Source organism: Melanerpes formicivorus, unplaced genomic scaffold, assembly GCF_026170545.1.
Source record: "Melanerpes formicivorus ecotype bairdi unplaced genomic scaffold, bMelFor1.0.p_v2 SCAF_16, whole genome shotgun sequence".
NCBI lineage: Eukaryota > Metazoa > Chordata > Aves > Piciformes > Picidae > Melanerpes > Melanerpes formicivorus.
Genome location: NW_027142368.1, coordinates 9,052,382 through 9,072,896, shown reverse-complemented (window position 1 = coordinate 9,072,896; position 20,515 = coordinate 9,052,382).

The window sequence follows — 20,515 nt, the reverse complement described above, 5'->3', positions numbered from 1 at the left end:
CTTTCAGACACAGATGGGCTTCTCAGCTGGGTCACTGCCCTTTGTCTACTTTCCTTTCTCACCCCCACAAAAAAAAAAAAAAAAAAACAAAGAAAAAAAAAGGAGGCAGCTGAAATTTAAGTACAAGGGGGGGAAAATGCACTGTTGGTAAAAGTGGAAAGGAAATGACACTGTCTTTCTTTCATAATTATACCAATTCTAACAGATTAAAGCAGGTGCCACTGCAACACAACACTCATTCCATCTAAAGTATTATCAGTGCTTTTCAAGGGGGGAACCAAAAAAAAACAAAAGAGGGAAAAAAATACACTTTTTCAATTTCTGGGCATTTAGCCCAAACAGTCCTCAGTGTTATTGTAATGTGAGTAATAAATAATTATTCCCTCTCCACTGACTAAGAAAATGATTGTTCCCATTTCACAGTTGAAAAAGAAGAAATAAATGACTTCCCATGTCTCTTCAAAAATCTCCTTGAGCCTGTCAAGTGCTGCAGCCACAAGATCTCTTTACTTTAAAAAAAAAAGACTAGTGGCTTTCCTAGTTCCTTCAGAAATAGGGCATGCTACAGAAGGAAGCCACTGAAGAAAACATGACTATTTTCTGCAAGAAATTGTTCCTAGCAAGCACAAAAAGGGCTTGCAAGTTTGCACTTTTGATACACAGAGCAAAGATGCCTCATAGTAGAACAGCAGAATCTCTCTTGTAGTGCTCCATGACTGGGAATTTAAAAGACATGGGAGTAGGAGCATTCCATTACACATGAAGTAGCACTACATGTCTGAGCTTCTTCACTGTAAAAGCAAAGGCAGGTTTGGAGCCCAAAACCTAAACCTTCTTCCCTGTATAAACTACAGTCTAAAGTCAGCAGCTAATTCAGATTTAGAGTACTGTGGGTATTGAAGCAGCTGGGAGCCAACACGAGGGAGTGGGTGAACCAGCCAGAAGATAATGTTGAGAAGCAGCGATTAGTCTGGAAGCAGGGTTAAAATACCCTTAAATAACACCTTTCAAAGGCACTTAGTACATAGAAGCTCAAAGTGAGGTTGAAAAGAATTTAAATGCATCAGATTTAGCACATAATAACTTGTGCCTTTTTTTTTTTTTTTACTGCATTTTGGGTCCACCTCCTCAGAGGAAAATAAGAGACTAATAATACTGCCAATGTGACATATCCCACAGCAACAGAAAAGAACATACTGGGAACAGCTTGTCTGGGCACATCATGGGCAGTAGAGGAGGTCATGTTGTACACCATGTTCCCAGTTTTGGCCACATCCCCAGTAACCAACACACTCCACAGGCTCTGTGCTTCTCTTCTTCAATCAACATTTGATGTTCCTTACCTATTTCAACCTGGTGCCTGCAATGCAAGCAACAACTGTCTCATTGAAATACCACTGCCAAGCTCAGCGTGGCAGAAAGCAACAGAACCCTCCCAAGTGGCTCCCACTCACCTGTGCCTGCTGCATTAAGTATCCCAGCAAGCACCATCTCCAAACCTGACATGCAGCAGGACATGCTCCACTACAACCCTGACCTGTTTGTTCTACCTTTCTCAAGCCAGAGCTGTGGAATACAAAATTGTAGACACAATATTTTGAGAAACAGCTTAATGGAAGTTATCAAGGGATGTGAATCCAACTTTATAAACAGAGCCATGTACCAATTTGAGTTCAAGTCCAATTCCCAGAATGACATTATCTGTGCGGTGTTAATTCTTTATTATTCAAAAGATTGCTAACTGTTCATATGTGCACAAATGTGTTCATGCTTCATTCATTCCAAGTCAATAATAATGGATTCTTAGTATTGATTATACATGAGCCTTTTTGTCCCATCATAATGAAATTTTAATGTTGATGGTCCCCAAACTATTATTTCAACCTAATAACAGTGAGACTTGACAATTACCTCACTCTGAAAATTGCAGATAGAACTAATAAGGTCATCCTTAATAACTTTTTGTTTACCTGACATTTGGTAATTTTATAGTTATTATGTATTATTTTAAAGTCAGAGGAGTGTTTTACAAAGAAATGTTGTCTCCCCATGGAATAAAAAATGATTCTGCCAGGAGGAAGCCTTTTCCTTGCCTACTCCATGACCCTCAGTGCAGCATTCCTGCCATTACCTGAGCCACTCAGATAAAGGGGAAAGGACTACAACTCCATGGCCACAGCTCAAAAACATGATTATAAAAGGGAACTAAAAAGATTGAGAACCTTTAAATCTGAAAGTATTATCTGTAAGAAGAAAAAAATAACAAACTTAACAACAAAACCTTAATTTAAAACTCAGCAAGGACAGGATAGTGAGTTATATGGGTTTATCCTGTTCCAGTGAACTGCAGCATCACACTCTCACTGTGCATACAGAATTATCATGAGAATAGCCTCCAGTGTCATCAGCAGCCTCACAGTTTCAATGCAATTGACTGACAGCTCCACAGCACCCTTCTCATCACCAGACCACAACCAGGGAGTAGTAGGTTAGGTGCCCAAATGGATCTCTTCCCATTATCTGATGCTGCTCACTACCTGGCCTATCACCTTACTCCATTCCTGCCATGTTAGCAGCAGTCTCCCAACATCAGTCCGCTGCCATAAGATCCCCTCTGTCATAGCAGTTGGAGGACCCTGAGACCAAACCTCCACTTAAGCTAAAAGCACTTCTCCCTCCAACAGTGTGCTGTTTCTGATGGGTTTGACTACTATTTTTTTTAATGGCTGCAGAAGCACCATCAGACACAGGCAGTAGGCAAGGTGCTGTCTCCCTTGAGGCACTAACACAGTACCTCTCCACACAAACCTCTAAAGACAGCATTGCCCAGGGCAGGTAGCTCCCCTCAGACAGCTTCGGGGAGCTGGGCTTCCCTCCCAAGAGGGAGAGTAACAAGCAGTGGTCTTGTGGGTACACATCATATGGGTAGAAGCTTTCAACTGAGTGAAACTATCAGCAAAAAGAGCACTGCCTAAGGTTTCAGCAGTGAATGTGAGCTGGCAAAACAGCTGACAGCCTCAGAAGGAGAGTGCAGGAAGAGAAGCAGCAGCTGTAAAGCTCCCAGTCCAACCAGGCATATATATATGGAGCAAACAAACAAATAGGATTTGAACTGATGTTATTAGAGTAAATTCATGTGTAAGCACCCTTCAAGTTATTAGACTATGTGTATAAGCATAGTGACAATGTCATCTTAAGTACCTGCCCAGGACTGGGTTTCCACAAACCAGCCCAGCCCTCTCACTTCTGTGACACCTTGTTTCAGTACAAAATAAGCACTTGTGTGTATGGACCTATCTACACAGCAAGGAAAAGCAAAAACTCCTGAGGAGTCTTTCAATCTGAGAAAGAAGTTGTATGCAGAAAACAGTTTTCTCCTTGTTAGTGTTCCTGTGCTGATGGCAGTTTGGCTAAATCAGGGAACAAGGCTATAAAATCATTTCAGGAATGATGAGGCATCTTGGCAAGAAAGCTGGCAAGCATTGCAAGGTAGTTGAGCAGGATTCCCTAGTTCTGGATGTCTTCCAAGTAAATGGCCACACTTTCTTGTAGGAGACAGCCACACCTGATATCTTTACCATGGCACTTGCACAATTGCCTGGCATTACCCAACTGCTCAAGATGGGTGGGGAGCAGGAGGCCTCATTAAAAACCACTTCTAATAAATACCATTTCTGTCGCAGGAGACCAGAAAAGAAAAAGCCACAGTAAGCATCAAAAAGAGATCTCAGGGCTAAAACCATCATCTGGAGAAGAGGAGGCTCAGGGGTGACCTCATTGCCCTCTACAACTACCTGAAAGGTGGTTGTAGCCAGGAAGAGGTTGGCCTCTTCTCCCAGGCAACCAGCGCCAGGGGAGGTTTAGACTCGAGGTGAGGAGGAAGTTCTCCACCGAGCAAGTCATTCATCATTGGAATGTGCTGCCCAGGGAGGTGGTTGAGTCATCGTCCCTGAAGGCGCTCAAGAGGAGATGGGGCATGGCACTTGGTGCCATGGTCTAGTCATGGGGTCTGTGTTGATAGGTTGGACTCGATGATCCTCGAGGTCCTTTCCAACCTAAGTTATACTGTGATCCAATCTCATGCACAGTGGCTTGATTAACTAGTTTTTTTAGTACTATAAAAATCTGAAATATGACAGTGGTACAAAGGCTGGGAAGAGCTATTTGCAATTGTCACAATCTGCTTCACTTACTGCATTCCTCAGACATACTGAAATAGTTAGGGCTTGGTTTTACCATAACATTCAGCCCAAGGCAGGCAGTTTTGCACACTTAAAGATTGTATCTCAAAGGGGTGAAAGAGGTACCGAGTCCTTAGCTGGGCTTTTGGAACAGGAGCATCCATGTTTACTGCTTTAATACATGCTCCTGGTTGTGCAAATGGAAAGGCAGGGTTTACATTTCCCTAAATTCTAATTTTTTTATTGCTTTATTTTGACTTCTCTTGCACACTGCTTCTTTCATGAAACCTAGGCATTAAACCATGTGATGACATTGTACCGATTCGTTCTGCACAGCAATCCCTACCAACACTGTGATAGGATGCCATACTGCTCAAAAATCTCCCAGGCATGTCTCAAATATGAGGTGCATGCTCCTGAAGACAAGAGGCGTAGCCTTTATACCCCTCACTCTATGTTGCTAGATATGGAAATTAGTGTTTTAGTTATGATTACCCCCACTTCTTCAACTCATACCTTCCTATATCTTTCCAGGCTTCGCCACTGTTGCTCATGAACTCAAACCCACCTGTTTCCTAAAGATAAGGATGTGAGGCTTCGTCTAATATTAAAAAGAATAAACAAGCAAACAAAACCTACACAAAACAAACCAAGGCCCCAGAAATACCCCCAAATAAAGAAAGATAACTCCTACACCATGCAGCAGAAATCTTAAATTTGTTTTAAAGCAGCAAATAAATTTTTCCCATACAGGGAATACTCTGGCTTTCATGAAACGTTCTTTTCTGCTGGAGAACCTCAAATTAAAAGACTGGAAGCAAGGGGTCTAAGTACTGAAACCCTTATTACAAACCTGCAAATGACTTTGCACTGAACCTGGAGTAATGTATGGGGTAAGAATTAAGAGATTGGGGGGGCTGAAGGGGGAGCAGGGAGAGGGAGGGAAGAGTTACAAATTAAATACTGTCTCAACTTCCTCAGGAAAAATGAGTTTTGTTGAACTCAAAGGGGAAAATAATCTACACAGAGCAAGGTTTTCCAGAAATCTGCCTAAGAAATTAGAATCAAAATTCTCAGACTGAAACAAAAAGCACTGAAAATGTAGTTTTCCAGAATATATTTCATTATCTCAAACACAAAGTTAAAACTAAATGAGCTTGCTCAATTCTGATCTCACTGCAAGCTGTGAGGTCGGCAATATACATAAATCACAGCAAGGCCTCTTGCTATGATTTTCAACATCACTAAGTCACAAAAATCCTTACAGTCATATATTGGTGTCCAGGTGTCTGAACTCTCTTTCTTACCTAAGTAATTTTAGAACATTTGTGCTGCAAGCTTCATTTTGTTGTTGGTTTTGAAAGCTATTTGGGATAGCAGGAAAGTCATTCCATGCAGAAGTACATATACTGAGACCCCATTTATGATACTTGAGTGATCAATGGATGAATAAAAGTGAAGAGAGAGAACTCGTTAATTACTACCATTAGCAGAACAAACAGAAAGAAGGAAATGCCACCATTCAAACAATACCAATGCCATATAAGACAGAAAAATCACTTCCTACAGCAACCATTTAACAAGTCAATGCCAAGACACGCATGCGTAGTACGCTCCTTATAGAAACCAGAGTACACCACACCAAATCTACTCCAACTGCAATGAGAGTGAAGTGCCTCAGAAGTAGCCTAATCAATAGCTCTGCTTTTCTACAAGCACACGCTCTGCTAAGGCAGACTTCTAAGTAATAAATAGATACTTAATGCACTGCATTAAAGGTAAATACAGCCACATTAATAAGCGCACTTATTCTCTCCTTAAAGATAAAATGCAATGATAAAAAAACTGCACACATTTAAAACTCAGGAGAACAAGTTCTCATCACAACAATTACACAAAGGCAAGTTCTTATTAAAGTCCCTAATTAGAGGCTCAGATATTCCTGTATCAAAGTAATGAAGTAGTTTCCTTTTCCTAAAAGCTGCCCAAAGTTTCAGCTACAGGAAAAATTTTTGCCTTTTTCATTACATACAGTTTATAAAAGTTACCAAATTATCTTAGATATCAACAGAAGTCCAACCTGCCACAGATGTACACCACCCCACTGCCTGCCCTGTGTCTGCTCACGCTGTATCCTCTCAGAGCTTTGCAACATCTGCCCTAGTGAGCCCCAAACACGAGAACTTCCTTTACATTTGAACATCCACATTCACATCTCCTACAATGAAACAAAATTGATGCCTCTTTCTGCCCCCATCCCCCATTCCCCCCCCCCAAAAAAAAGTGTGCACACTCACATGCCTCTCAGGCATGCTATTACTTGTACCTCATTTTAAAACTCCCCTACAACATCTGAAGGTCTCAGTGCCACCTGTTACTCACAAATTTAAGAAACAAACTTTGGTCCCTCAGATTTTCTGGACATCTGTTTTCACTGCTGGCCTTTGAAGACACCTCTCCCTCTGGCAGTGGGAAGTCAGTCTTAACAACTCTCCTATACCCTTCCATCCTGTCACAGCCCTTCTAATGTTTTATCAACACCTCTAGCATTATTGACACCCTTCAGGAGGAACAGCCGCACAGATATTATCAAGTATATCAATATTATGATATATAAAACAGTCCTCAGTTCCACAAAAGCACTATTAGTGCACAACAATTTGCTTTCCAACTGCCCTTGATCCTCAACATTCCAAGAACTTAGTTTCCTTCTTGGGAAGGTGTGAAGACAACCTTTTTGTGTTGTAACCTAAGTAACTACAGCACCTGCTTTCTACCAGATCTTTCAATTATTCCGTTAGAGAACAATTAATGTGTTAATACTAGGGATTAGCAGTGCTGAAAAAATCTGATATTAGTGGTACTAGGAGAGAATGATGCTCAGCTTTCAGCCCACCTTCTGCAGCACAGTTTCTGGCTCCCAAGTTGTGACATCACGGTAGAACTGTCCATTGGTTTACTTAACAGTTGGTTTGCTATGTTGTATTTTAGTTATTTTGAGAGAAGTATTGTGAAAGGATAACAGAAGGACATGGCAATAAAACAAAGCCTAACAATTAACAATGACAAAAAAGATGAGGCAACTACTGGTGGCCCCAAAGGAGGGCAAAATATTAAGCCGACATGAAAAAGCATCAGATCTATGGATGAAATGCTTTTAAGAAGTTTGGATAAGAGAGATGTTAAGACACTAAGGTGCAAAAAGTAACAGAATAACAAAAGAGGAAGATCCAAGATACTGGGTTGAAAAGGGAAAAAAAAATAATGGCAGGCAGTAAGCATTTAGAAGAATTTGGGGGGGGAAGGGAAGGAAAGAAGAATAAAAGAAAGGAGCCCATGGGAAAAATAAGAAAGAATCCATTTCCTTGTGGGTGAGTGGTTAGATAAACAAGTCAGACTTTGTCATTAAAGCATAAATATTAAAATGAAAGAATGTCTTAGGGCTCACACAATGGACTGGAATGTTCAATTTCTAGATCTGCCACAAACCTGCATGACCTTGGTCAAATCACACTCTAACATTCAGCTCCTGTCTTGGAAAATGAAGATGCTAATGCTTCCTTTCCAATTTACATTTAAATCATAAGACAGCTGTTGAAGTATATTCACATTCCATCACAGCAGCAGCTGTTGCACATGATTCCTTTTAGGTGGGATGTTTTTGGAAGAAACAGCAACTACCCAGACAGTGAGAAGAGATTCCAAGCAAGCCCAGGAAGACAGAACACTAAATATATGGCTTAAAGATGTCCAGGGAAAAGAAAAAAGGAGAGGTGGGGAGGTGAATGACACAATGGAACGAGTGCTATTTTAACAGAAGGGGAAAAGACACACTGCCAAACACTGACCTCCCAAAAGCAAGTAACAAACCCACATACCAGCTACTACAGAGAGTTGTTATATGATGTCCCCTCCAAATGAACTTCTGCCAGACTTGTGTTTCCTTGGAAGCTACTTTTAGACGAGGCAAAGGTTGACACCTGACTGCGGTGTTTTATTTATACTGAGACATAACCTTAACGGGAACTGACAGGTAATAGAGATGCACATCTACATCCCTTCACTCCTATCAAAGCACCAGTTCCACTAGCCTCCCAAGTTAAAGGATCCTCATTCCTCTCAGGTATATCCCTCCATTCAGCACAAGCAAGTTTGCTGTTCTAATACATTTTATGAGCTTGCGAAAGCACATTCTTTAAATCTGGACAAATCCACCTCCACTCAGCACACCATTAACATAGCCCTGCTTGCTGTAAAGCCTTGCTAGCTATTAAAGAAGATTCTAAGCAAAAGAAATCAGACTCAGGAAGAACAGGTATCAACCTGCCTGTATTACTCCCAAACTGGCTGACAGTGTTATTTGCCAGCACAAATTATCTCTGAGTAGTTCTGCACATCTGCAATTTTTAGTACCCACTTCTCCCCCCACCCCCTTCATCCTTATTCCCATTAGGAATAGCCCAGATTCTTTAATTGACAAGAGACTGCCCACAGTTTGACATTTTTATGTTAAACTAACAGTCACATTACTTTTTCATTTTTAAAAGGTACTATTCCTGATCAGCGCCAACACACATATTATAGAGTGCCTTTCAAAGATGGCATTTAAATATTGCTAATGGAATTTCTTTGTAATCAGTCCCAGAGAGTTTAACTCTATCACACAGCAAAGCCTTTCTAGCATCTGCCAGCGACTCAAATACCAGAAGATTCGTAACTAACTCTCACTTCAGTTTTTGTAAACACGATAAAACAAGAAAGTGACTTTTGAAAAGAAAGCTTGTGAGTGGTGCACTGGTAAATCTCAGCTGGAGATGAGAAGTGTTTGGGGAACCTCTGAAGCTTTTTCTGAACATGGCAATTAAAACAACAATTATGCAAGGATCTCAAACCCATTTGGATTTCTTCTCTGTTGTCAGGCTCTTTACTTTGTTGACAGAGATAACTCTATTATTAACCTTGCAACAGATGCATACTGCAGCACTAACAAAAGTGGTTTTCAGGCTTATGTTCTTTTCCTCTTACTTTTCAAAAATAATCTTCTTATTACCCACTATTGAAGTGAACATGTTATTGAAATAAATTCTGGACAAGGACAGGTTGGTGGGTTTATTATAGCAAACAGCCAACCAGCTTCATTTAATCTGCTTTTACTCAAGAAGAGACGAATATTTTTAACATTTCAAGAATCTGTTGGCCTAGTTTGCATAAAATAGGAAACTGTTGGCTTCTTTTGGGGCAAACATTGCTCTAGGGGGTCACAGACCAGTGCCACATAGTTGGCTGTACTCAAGTCTGCAAGCACAGGCTTCAGCATTCCCCTAGTTAATTCTGTCACACATTTGAGTCCAACATGATGGCATTCAACAAGTCCAAGTGCCGGGTGCTGCACTTTGGTCACAACAACCCCATGCAGTGCTACAGCCTGGGGTCAGGGTGGCTGGAGAGCTGCCAAACAGAAAGGCACCTGGGGGTACTGATTGACAGCTGGCTGAATATGAGCCAGCAGTGTGCCCAGGTGGCCAAGAAGGCCAATGGCATCCTGGCCTGCATCAAGAAGAGTGTGGCCAGCAGGAGCAGGGAAGTCATTGTACCCCTGTATTCAGCACTGGTTAGGCCACACCTTGAGTACCATGTCCAGCTCTGGGGCCCCCAATTTAAGAAGGACATTGAGACTCTTGAACATGTCCAGAGAAGGGCAACGAGGCTGGTGAGAGGCCTCGAGCACAAGCCCTACGACGAGAGGCTGAGGGAGCTGGGAATGTTTAGCCTGGAGAAGAGGAGGCTCAGGAGAGACCTTATTGCTGTCTACAGCTACCTGAAGGGTGGTTGTAGCCAGGAGGGAGTTGGTCTCTTCTCCCAGGCAACCAGCACCAGAACAGAACACAGTCTCAAGCTGCACCAGGGGATGTTTAGACTCGAAGTGAAGAGAAGGTTCTTCACTGAGAGAGTTGTTAGGCATTGGAATGGGCTGCCCAGGAAGGTGGTGGATTCACCGTCTCTGGAGGTGTTCAAGAGGGGATTGGACATGGCACTTGGTGCCAAGGTTTAGTAGACCTGACGTCTTGGGTGAAAGGTTGGACTTGATGATCTTTGAGGTCTTTTCCAACCTTAGTGATTCTATGATTTCTCAACCTACTTTGATAAATATTGGTGAATTTGACCTTCTCCCCACCTGTGCAGCAGACAGCAAATCCACTGTCAGTGCAAAATGCAAGTTTTAAATCTAGGGCAAATTTATACATTTACTTCTTTCCAATAGTTTTGTATGAAAGTCAAACTGCCTTACAAAGAAATTCCCACACTGAAGTCAGAACTATCTTCTTGTGACTGAAAGTTGAACCTCACTCTGCACAGAGTGCATCCTCACAAACCAGATGAGCTGTCCCTGTCCTTTGCCTGTAGTAACTACACTAGGGAAAGGGGAAGAAACTGATCTATTGGGAAATTTTCTTACAATGCCTTGCAAGCTGTGTGGATTCAACAATATCCCGCCCCTAGGAAAAGCTATCACATCCAACGCAACTTCAGGGCGTTTTTTCTACACTGAAGTCTTATCCTCTTCTTCTTATTTAACATTGACTCAGTAGAACATGCCATACCAGTGGTGAATAGTGTGTACAGGATTCACTGACCTAAGTCTCCCCACTTCCCAAAACAAAGACTAATTTCATAGTGATCATTGAAAGATCATTAATGTAAATAAGTGTTCTTAATTTTCTATGAACCTCTTATGACCCCTTAAGGAATCTGGTTGCAGCTTCATGTATTTATCCTCTATGCTTCCCCCCCCCCCCCAAACACTCTCACTGACTTGATACTTAGAGTGGGAAATCTTCACCAAGAACAATCTCTTGCTAAACACAAACAGCATCCTGCAGCAACTGATGAGCCAGAATGCTACTGGTGTTTCTGCAGTTCTCATTTTTCTCCTCATCACTTCAGCCACATCTCACTGCTTTCAACATTGTCCCGTTTTGTTCTACAGGATCCTGCAGGTTATGCTTTACAGAGATAACATGAGCCAGTGGCAACACTGTCTATAATCTCCTCGCACTTGACAGTAGAGTTTATCAAGTCACAACCCCAGATAGCCAAACAGGTCAGACTCCACAGGCACTGGGAGGCAGACAGCCAGCAAGTATGTAACATTTAATTCCTTTCGAAATACATTTGAAATTCACTGCAGTCCAGTTCTCAGGACTGACCACAGCATCTAAAGATTTCACAAGCACCAACTGAAGTCAGCCTCTTCCTTCAGCCAGTAGTTTTTGGTGTTGCATCTCTCAGCTACATCTGGAAGGCTCCCCGAGAGACGAACCATTAGCCAGCACAAAGCCATTCTCCAAAATGAACATAGTCCTCTCTGGGATCATCTCATGCTTGAAGCATCCGCACTTCCTAAGACTTAAAGAACATCTTCTGAATTTCACTGAAGCTTTTTCTGTGCTAAACCAAGTTCACTCCAGAGTAACTTTTCCTCTTTTGTTTTATTTTCCTTCTGTCTGCCTCTGCAGAATTGGGCTTGCAGTAAAGGAAGAGTTATGCAAAACTAAAATATATATACGCAGTAACTATGACTAAAGTTCTGATATACCAGTTGATCTAAAATTTCAGTAACAGACAACACACAACCAATCCCTTAGAGGCAAAGGAATCAGAGAGTACAGAGAGCTGACAAGGTTTTCTGACACGCATCAAGTTACAGATGGGTGACAATGATAAAGTAAACTCAAAACCAAAGAGTAAAATTGGTTTTCACCAGAACTGATCACTTTTCAAGCTGTTAGTTTTCCTGGCAACCCTAGTTGGCTTTGAATAATCAGGAATTCTTCTCCTACTCAATGAGTTATCCATCAGATTATTCAGATGTGCTTGAAATTCCATAAAACAAATTTATTTGTATCTGAGGAGCATTTTGGGTCAACTGAAAACACCACCATTATTAGAGCTACATGCTACCTGAGGGAGAACACAGAATTAACAAACAACAAAAATCACAACTCAGGTGAACAGAGATGCATCCTTTGCTAAAGCAGGGCTATGCCATTTCTTTTGCCACATGGATTTACCTCAGTCACATGAGGACAAATAAAATTTCCCAATAGCCAGAAGATAGTCAGAGCCTGACTGAAAGCCCACAGAACCCCTAGAAGTGTTAAGAACCTACAGCTAAACTGCTCCCTGGCTAGCACTGTCATATTAGTTCCCGAAATACTGCCAATATTGTGTCATTCCCACAGGAAAACTAATGGAAAGCTATTCAAAATGAGAATCCTTCCTGCAGGTGGGAAGGTATTTCTTCAATCTCAGGGTTAATTGCATCTTGGCTGTGACCTGGAGCACCCTTGTTATTTAAGTCTACAGCCTCCCAGGAGAATAGAAATCATGCTAAGTTATAGTGCATTTATACCTCTGGAAAATGACTGCTAGATGCTAGCATTGAAACTATTGTGCTCTTATTTGTGACATAAAGAGCACTTGAAAACAAGTTTCTTTCTTTTTCAAGCACAAAAAGATTGTTCACTGACTCACTTCAGCCCTTTTCCTCCCCTCACAATTTTCCCTGAGTTACAAGGCTTTTCAAACACTTAGAACCAGAAGTCATGATTTTCTTCTTTTAACAATAAAATGACAGCTCCCAGAGCCAGGGGCCACATCCTGCTCTCAGTTACATCCAGAGATCACTGAAGTTGTGCCAGGTTTCTTCAGCTGCACTTGTGAAACCGAGTGCAGAGCCTATATACATGGAAAGACTAAGCCCTCTCAATATAATGGACCACCCACGCTTTAATTATTATTAATAATTCTTCATTGATTCTTTTGCTGATAGAAGCTGTTGGGCAGGGCCTTCACAGCATGAATGAAGAAGGGGAAAAGTAATGGAAATTAAATTATAGCCTTCAACCAGGCAGAGATACCTGTGCTGATATTATTCATGGACTCCAAAGTAACCTTGTGGTGAAAGATAGGAAATGTGTTTCAGCTTACACAACCTGCAACTTCATGTAAAACCCAAGGTGATACTTTTCCCTCCTCTGTTTCTATTGCAGTAACCAGCCTCCACATTTTGTAGTTTACACATCATAATCAACAACCTAAGCTCAGCTGTTTCTTCACTTCTACTCAGAGGACTCACTGTATCCTTCAGCATTTTACTATTTAGTTACAAAAAGCATTTCTAGCCCACCTGATTGCAAAGCTAGACTCATATCTTTAAATGTCTCACCAAATCTGCTGGCAGAGCCCAGGAAAACAATCATTTCTAGCAAGTTACTCCACTCTCCCAGTCAGCCTGAACCAAGGTTAGGATGTTAATGTCAAAACCTAATTGCAACCACTTTACAGCAGCCACTACTGAAAAGTCTCTTGCAGGTCCTGCCGAGTCAGCAGGGTCCTGCTGTGCCAAACACCACACTGAAATGGACCTTCCCTGCAGTGCTCGCAGCGCACGGGGCCTGTAGGAACGAGCCCCACACTCTGCAATGATATCTACTTTATATGCTAATTCTGTCACAACAGCCAGCTGGGAGAGAAACTGTGGTCTGGGTTCTAACTCCAGCCACTTTCCAGAAAGAATTTAAGCAAGAACAAAAAGTACACAATACAGCAAGACTTGCTGGTTGCCAGCTCAGTGAACCAAAGCAAATCTATGTCATAGTAATTATATTTATACTGTAAATCTAGGCAATAGCTCTTCAGGTGGTATAAATTGGCATTATCTCATTACAATCAAGAAAGCCTTATTGATTTACGTGAGCTAAGGCTCTTGTATGAATTTCCTATCAGTTACCAACCTAAAGCTACCTCCAGACCTGAATCGACCCATGAAGAGTACACTTCTGGAATGTCTATAATTTCTCTTCACTGTGTAATTTTTATTACTAAGTGGTGAAAGTTTGGCCTATGGCATTCAATTTATGATGACAAAAATGTGTGCTAGGAACAGGTGACCATAACTTCACGTCTCTTCACAGCACCAGCCTTAAAACAGTAAATTACACGATCTCAGGCAAGGCTGTATCAATGGTTCCTAATTAAATGTTTCATATTCCTGAAACTTCAACATGTCCATAAGTTTTCCTTGACAGCAGAGCTTTATTTACAAGCCTGAAGCTGACATTTTATCTGTTTTGACAAAACAATGGAATTCATATGCTCCCATGCAAGCAGGCAGTAACCTGTCAGAAACTGTCTTTTTCATTCTTCTAGCTGAGACCTGAAATCAAGTCAAATGGACATTGGGCATTCCATAAGCCATATCTAAATTATTAAGCTACTAGAATAGGAAATTCTTCACAGAGTTGTTTGCCATTGGAATGTGCTGTCCAGGGAGGTGGTGGAGTCACTTTCCCTGGAGGTATTCAAGAGGGGATTGGACGTGGCACTTGGATCCAATGGTTTAGTAATCATGAGGTGTTGGGTGATAGGTTGGACTTGATGATCTTTGAGGTCTTTTCCAACTTTATTGATTCTATGCCACCAGCACCTGAAAAATGTCTTCTCAAGTCAAAAATCTCACCAGGCTAAGCTCATGAGCCACAGGAAGTTTTCTGGTACTTCAAGTAGCATGTTAGATGTGCAACTTTTCCGGGTGGCTCATTTGCTGCACACACAGAACTTTTGCATGTATCAACAGATTATTTTCTCTCCTAAAAATACACCCTGAAATATTCACTTTAAATGCATATAATACCAGACTGTGTACATGTACCCAGGGCAGAAGACATCCTTCTACTTTAGTGTACCCTGCTAATCACATACCATCTGGTAATATATTATGTATTCAAAGATACACATAATATATCAAAACACATACTGTGGGCCTATTATGGTGTGAGGAAAGAAGGAATATATCAGATGTATTCACACAAGTGTAAATAACTTCTCATCCAAAAGAGCAGAACAGCTTTAAGGTACAATGACATTTTGAAAGATCTGCATTATATCTAGAAATGAGATTTTCAATTTTTTTTTCTTAATGAGTCTGAGCACTCAGTGAGGCATTAATTAAAGACTTCATCTGATACCTATAAAAGTAATTAGAAAGACCTGCTGACTTCACCCAGCTCTGAATCAGGCCAAGTAGTACATTAATTGAGGGTGAGTTTACATCTGCAGCAAGCTGAAATTAGTTCTCAGGACAGTAAATCGTGGTTTCATGCATTAAATACTAATGTACAGTTCATTTTACTTCTTGAAAGATCTAAGTTAAAAAGCATGCATTTCAAAGCTACCCAATACTTAATGCTGTACTACTTAGAAACAGAAAAGCTTTACTGTACTGGTAGATTTCAACTACATGCATAAGCAGGCAGTGGTCTTGACAGACAAATGTAGAAGTTAAATTATTTTATAGATAAGGAATTAAAAGCAGTATCAGTTGGCCTATTCCTAAGAGGGGGACAGGACCCACAAACAAAACCCCCCAAACAAACAAAAAACAGTTGTGATTTTTTTTCCAACTCTGCTCTACAGTAAATACATTTAACTGCTGACTCCTTTGAGATGCTCACAGTGGGGCTGGACAGACACTCAATTCTCTTTCACTGCTGTACCTTCTGCTGATCCCAGCAGATCTTCATTAATATGCAAAGGGCAGTATTTATTCAGCTGTGCAGGATTTTGTTTTCAATTGCATTTTCATTGTCACTTGTTCTATGTCTTATTCAAAGAGGCCGTTTCATGCTTACATAAAAATACAGCATAACAACTTAGAAAAGTCACGTAGGAGTCCAATAGCATAGAGCAGAGCGGAAGCTGTTTGAAGGTCTTTTTAAGCAAGGAATACTGAAGTGAGCAACTCCAGGGGCATCTAAGGGACAAGAGGAAATGGGCCCTTTCCCACTGAAATCTCAGATTTCGGTTTGCATTTCTTCTGACTCTGCAGCTTGCTCTGACATTCTTTGGCACAGATAATAACAAAAGATCCCCAAAGAAACCACATTTACTTCTGTAAGGGAGACAGAAGTATTGGCAAGGATAGAGACGTGCATCACTAAGTTCTGGCCACAGAAATCAGTGTGTAAGAAACATACAGCACACTGGAAAACTATTTCCCAGGCATTAACTTTTGCTGCCTTGTTAGGAGACAACATTTTTAGAACAAACTATATTACTAGTGCCCAATCTAGTTTAAGTGTCCTCCTTGGACAGTTGAGAGAGGGTTGACTTTTAGTAATGTCTAAGAAGTCCCCAGATCTCAGTCCCTTTTCTGATTTCTCATGCTGGCCTTCAAGCATTTTAAAATCACTGTCACTTTAAACAACACAGGCCTATTCCTTTTACATTGCAGCTAATTACTTATAGCAGAGTTAACCCATTTCATCTGCACACCAACAATCCATGCAAATGCTGCCTGCAATTCCAATATCAGGGGTTAGAGATCACTGGTTAGACAATCGTCATATTGTTGTAAAGAATAGAAGAGATCAGAAAGCACAGCCATCCTGCTTTATTTGGGTGACATAGTGGACTGATCCAACTGTATCCATTTATACCACCCTTTTGCATCTATCCCTTTTCATAGGTTCAGTTTCACATAACCTTTGGGTGATAGGGATGCAGTTTCATTAACAGACTAACCTTTGAACGGACATAACCAGCAGGTATTCGATTTTCAAGGAAGGCACTGCACTACTGCAGTAGTTATTTCCTTCTTCTCCCCCTTTCCAACCCCATTTGCCTTCTTACCTGCCCACCATCTGCAGATTCAGTTGTTCAGAGATCAAGTTTTGATTCCTGTATATGCCAGATTTCAGCATCTCTAACTACAAGCAAAACACTCCTACACTCTGCAGGTTGCTGGCTTTCTCGGTAATTACTGTTCCATCATTGTCCCTAAGGGGGAAAAAAAAAGTCTGCTCTTGCCCCATTACCAGCTGTCTTCTGATATTACTGTAACTCCTGTCTCCCTCGAGGTATTCTTGCTACTGTTGACCCTGTATTTTCTGATATAATTTGTGATCTTTTTCATATCAAAAAGATCACAGACATGAATTCGTACATACAGCTCACTCATCTTTAGCACAGGTCTCTAACTTGTGCTCAGGCTGCCAAAGCCTGAAGTCTGTTTCTACCCTCCAGACTCCTCTATATGCTGCATATCCTCCACAAATCTTTGCCAAAACCAATTTTTCCTGTAACTTCAGCCTTATTGTCACATTTTAAAATATGCAATGCATTGTGCTCAAAGCATGCAGCATCCTTTCTGGAGCAAAATGGAGCACAGATGTTCTTTGAATTCAGTTTTTTCATTAGCTCCATTCCTGATTCCTCACCCTTGGGAAAAAAAAAAGTTTGTTACCTCTGATCTAAGGTAAGAAATGCAGTCAATTTCTTTTTAATTTAAAGGCACTCTTTCCCTGCATTCAGTTTTCTATTATCCCCACAGTTCATTCTTAGAAAACTGCCACCATGCTAGGGATGGTGGAGCCCAAAACCTGACAATAGTCCTGTCTTGGTAGCACTGTATGACAGCAAACACCAGTGTAAGAGTGCCAGTCATGCAGCAGGCTATTTACAGCAGGGGAGCCTCATAAAAGCCCAAATGTTTTTCTATTTTCCATTTTGGGAATAGATCAGACACAGCTATATTTGATATCCTAAATTAAAATCTACCCTTAGCTAAGGTCAAACAGTCTTTCAATCTCATCTCTCCACTAATAATCAACACAGGCACTCAGTCCATCTTAAGCCTTCTACATCAGCAAACTCCATTAGTGTGCAGGCCCTGGGCACAAGGGCAAATTTTTATCACTAGTGCAATTAGAACATCGCACTCATTATTTCAGGAGTTTATTTTCCTGGTGCACAAATGTTAATAACCCTGTCTTGTGCTAACTATCTTTAGTCGTCTTCTCTGGTCCTCCCTCATAGGCTTCCTTGGACACTAGCCACATATTTTCACAATCACAGACTTTCAAGCCTGGCCTAGTGAGACAGGGAGGTGAAGAAGTGGGGAAGGGAATGAAACAAGATTGGTTTTCACTAAGCACGTTGCACCAGGCACTTCATCTCACAGTGTCATGTCTTCATATTGCAGGCATATCACAGCACACTCTGCTATACATTGTTTCATTCATATATATGAGAAAGTCGCTTCTAAGCACAATGCAGTGGGAAGGCGGTTGACTGGCCTAAAGGCACTGTTTGTTTTACTGTGATTTCTACTGATGGACACAAAATGCAGACTCAATCTTGTGTATTTTGAAGTATATTATTTAGTACAAGAGGTTTTGCATATAGCTAAAAGAGAGTAAGAGGGGGATGCAGTAGTTTCTCTTTAAGATACTATACCCCTACCTTTCTTGAAACCATTTATTCCTTGTGAAAAGGAGCATGTCTCTCAGTCATGTGCTGTGCACAAGCATGTGATTTGGTCACCCAGGCTTTAAAGAGTTGTTCCTGCAAGTTTTTTTTCACTGAGGTCAAAGTTTTAGGCCAATTATTACAATATCATTAAAGCTCAGGTTTTAAGATTGGTTTAAAGGAAATAAAGAGCAAGGTATCCACTGACTCCCAGCAGTATCATTTTTTCTTGTCCCTTTGGAAAAGCAAGTGAACTTGGTCATATTAAGCTGGTGGACTAACTTTCATGGAACCTTTGTATTTTCAAGGATTTATTAAGCAGCTTTGCTTTCCTATTCACAGTGAACACAGGTCTCCCAAATTCACTGATCAAAACAGAGTGGTACTGGTTAGAGAGAGCTGCCCAATTCATAAACAGCCCAGTATTTAAAACAGCTCAAATAAGGGATTTACACTAGAGAGTTGCTTCAAGACTGAAAGGTAAATGCAATGTAGGTATGAAGCTATGCAAGTGTTACCAAAAACTGAAAGGAGCAAAGTTGGAGAAGATCCTGGATGTGGAAGAGTCTGCAAATATCTCCACATAAGAAAAGGAAGCAAATGGTCATTCTTGTGGGGAGGTGTCAGAATCAGTGTCTACTGTCCAATGATGCACAACAACAAGAAATTGGGTGCCTATATATTTACATGAAATGTCTTGCATGGTGAAACCCTGATCTTGACCACAACCTCCAGATACTGCAAAGATAATGGCTGATACCTCTGAAAGGATTAGCAGCAGACTCAATTTTTTCAGTATAAAGAAAAATGCAGCACCTTATTCTAAGTTATGCAGGTTTATTTCCTGCAAAATTGTAATACTACTTCAAAAGCCAGACATATTTCCCAACTATGAGCCATATTTTCTAAGAGCTAATTAAACTGCTCTAGGACTGCAGGCTGCCTAATGCCAAGAAAACAAGGAAATAGCAACCATGATGGTAAGAGTGTCATACCAAATGCTGATGTAGTAATACCCATACAGAAGTCCACCCCATTTTTCAGCTGCAATACACAAGCACTGCATATAGATTCTTCACTCAGTGCAACCAGTATGCAGTTAGTCCAATTATTTGAGAACTCAGGCCCTTATCTGTATGCAAACTGCTTTTGTTGTGAGTGTTTCTTCATGTTCTCCCTCTCTTCTTAATTAACAGAAAACAGTTATGAATATTAAAGAAGAAATTAGCAACAGTGTAAATAATTTCTGGGTGTTTGTTGATTCCAAATTTAGTTTTTAATTAACCCCCACTGGTTTAGAAAAAAATGTTGAGAAAAAGATATCCTTTCAAAATTTCCCTTGTGTTTAAAAAGGGAAAAGAAAGAAGGTAAGGCCATAAAATGGAAGTTTGGCATTACAGACACCAGCATCATATAAGGATGTTATTCTGACATTATTTCTCCTACATGTAACTTGGTTTCAACAGAACAACCCTGAGACTGCCTCCTTCGTTTAACAAGTGAAGTCAGAGGGTCTGGTCAAATACTATGTACCTACGATAACACAGGTCCATTTTCTACAGAGTTAGAAGCATCCAACTCTGATCCTGTTAGATAAAACCAGCACATAAGAATTGGCCAGCTTCAGAGATCAGCTGAATCCCACATTCTTATCACTGAGCACAGCTAATACCACATATTTTTGAGAAAGATGCTAAAAGCCCTGATGCAGCCATTACAGAATCAACCACTTCATGTCCCTTTGTCATCCAAGTCCTATGGCCTTGAGGATTTTTGTATAATTATTCTCACAGCAATTCTGTATGTCCTCGCTAAGCATTTAAACATCTAATCTTACAGCAGACCTGACCAATCTATCCTCCCTCAACCCTCATAGGCAAGGGAAGGGAAGAAGGGACTCTTCTGGAAAGGAAATTCCTTAGCAATTTTTTAATGGGCCATTTTCCCAGTGTTTTGGCATTAATCTAATGTGAAACTGCATGCCTTGAAGTGAATCACTACCACATAGGCAGGCAATCATCTTC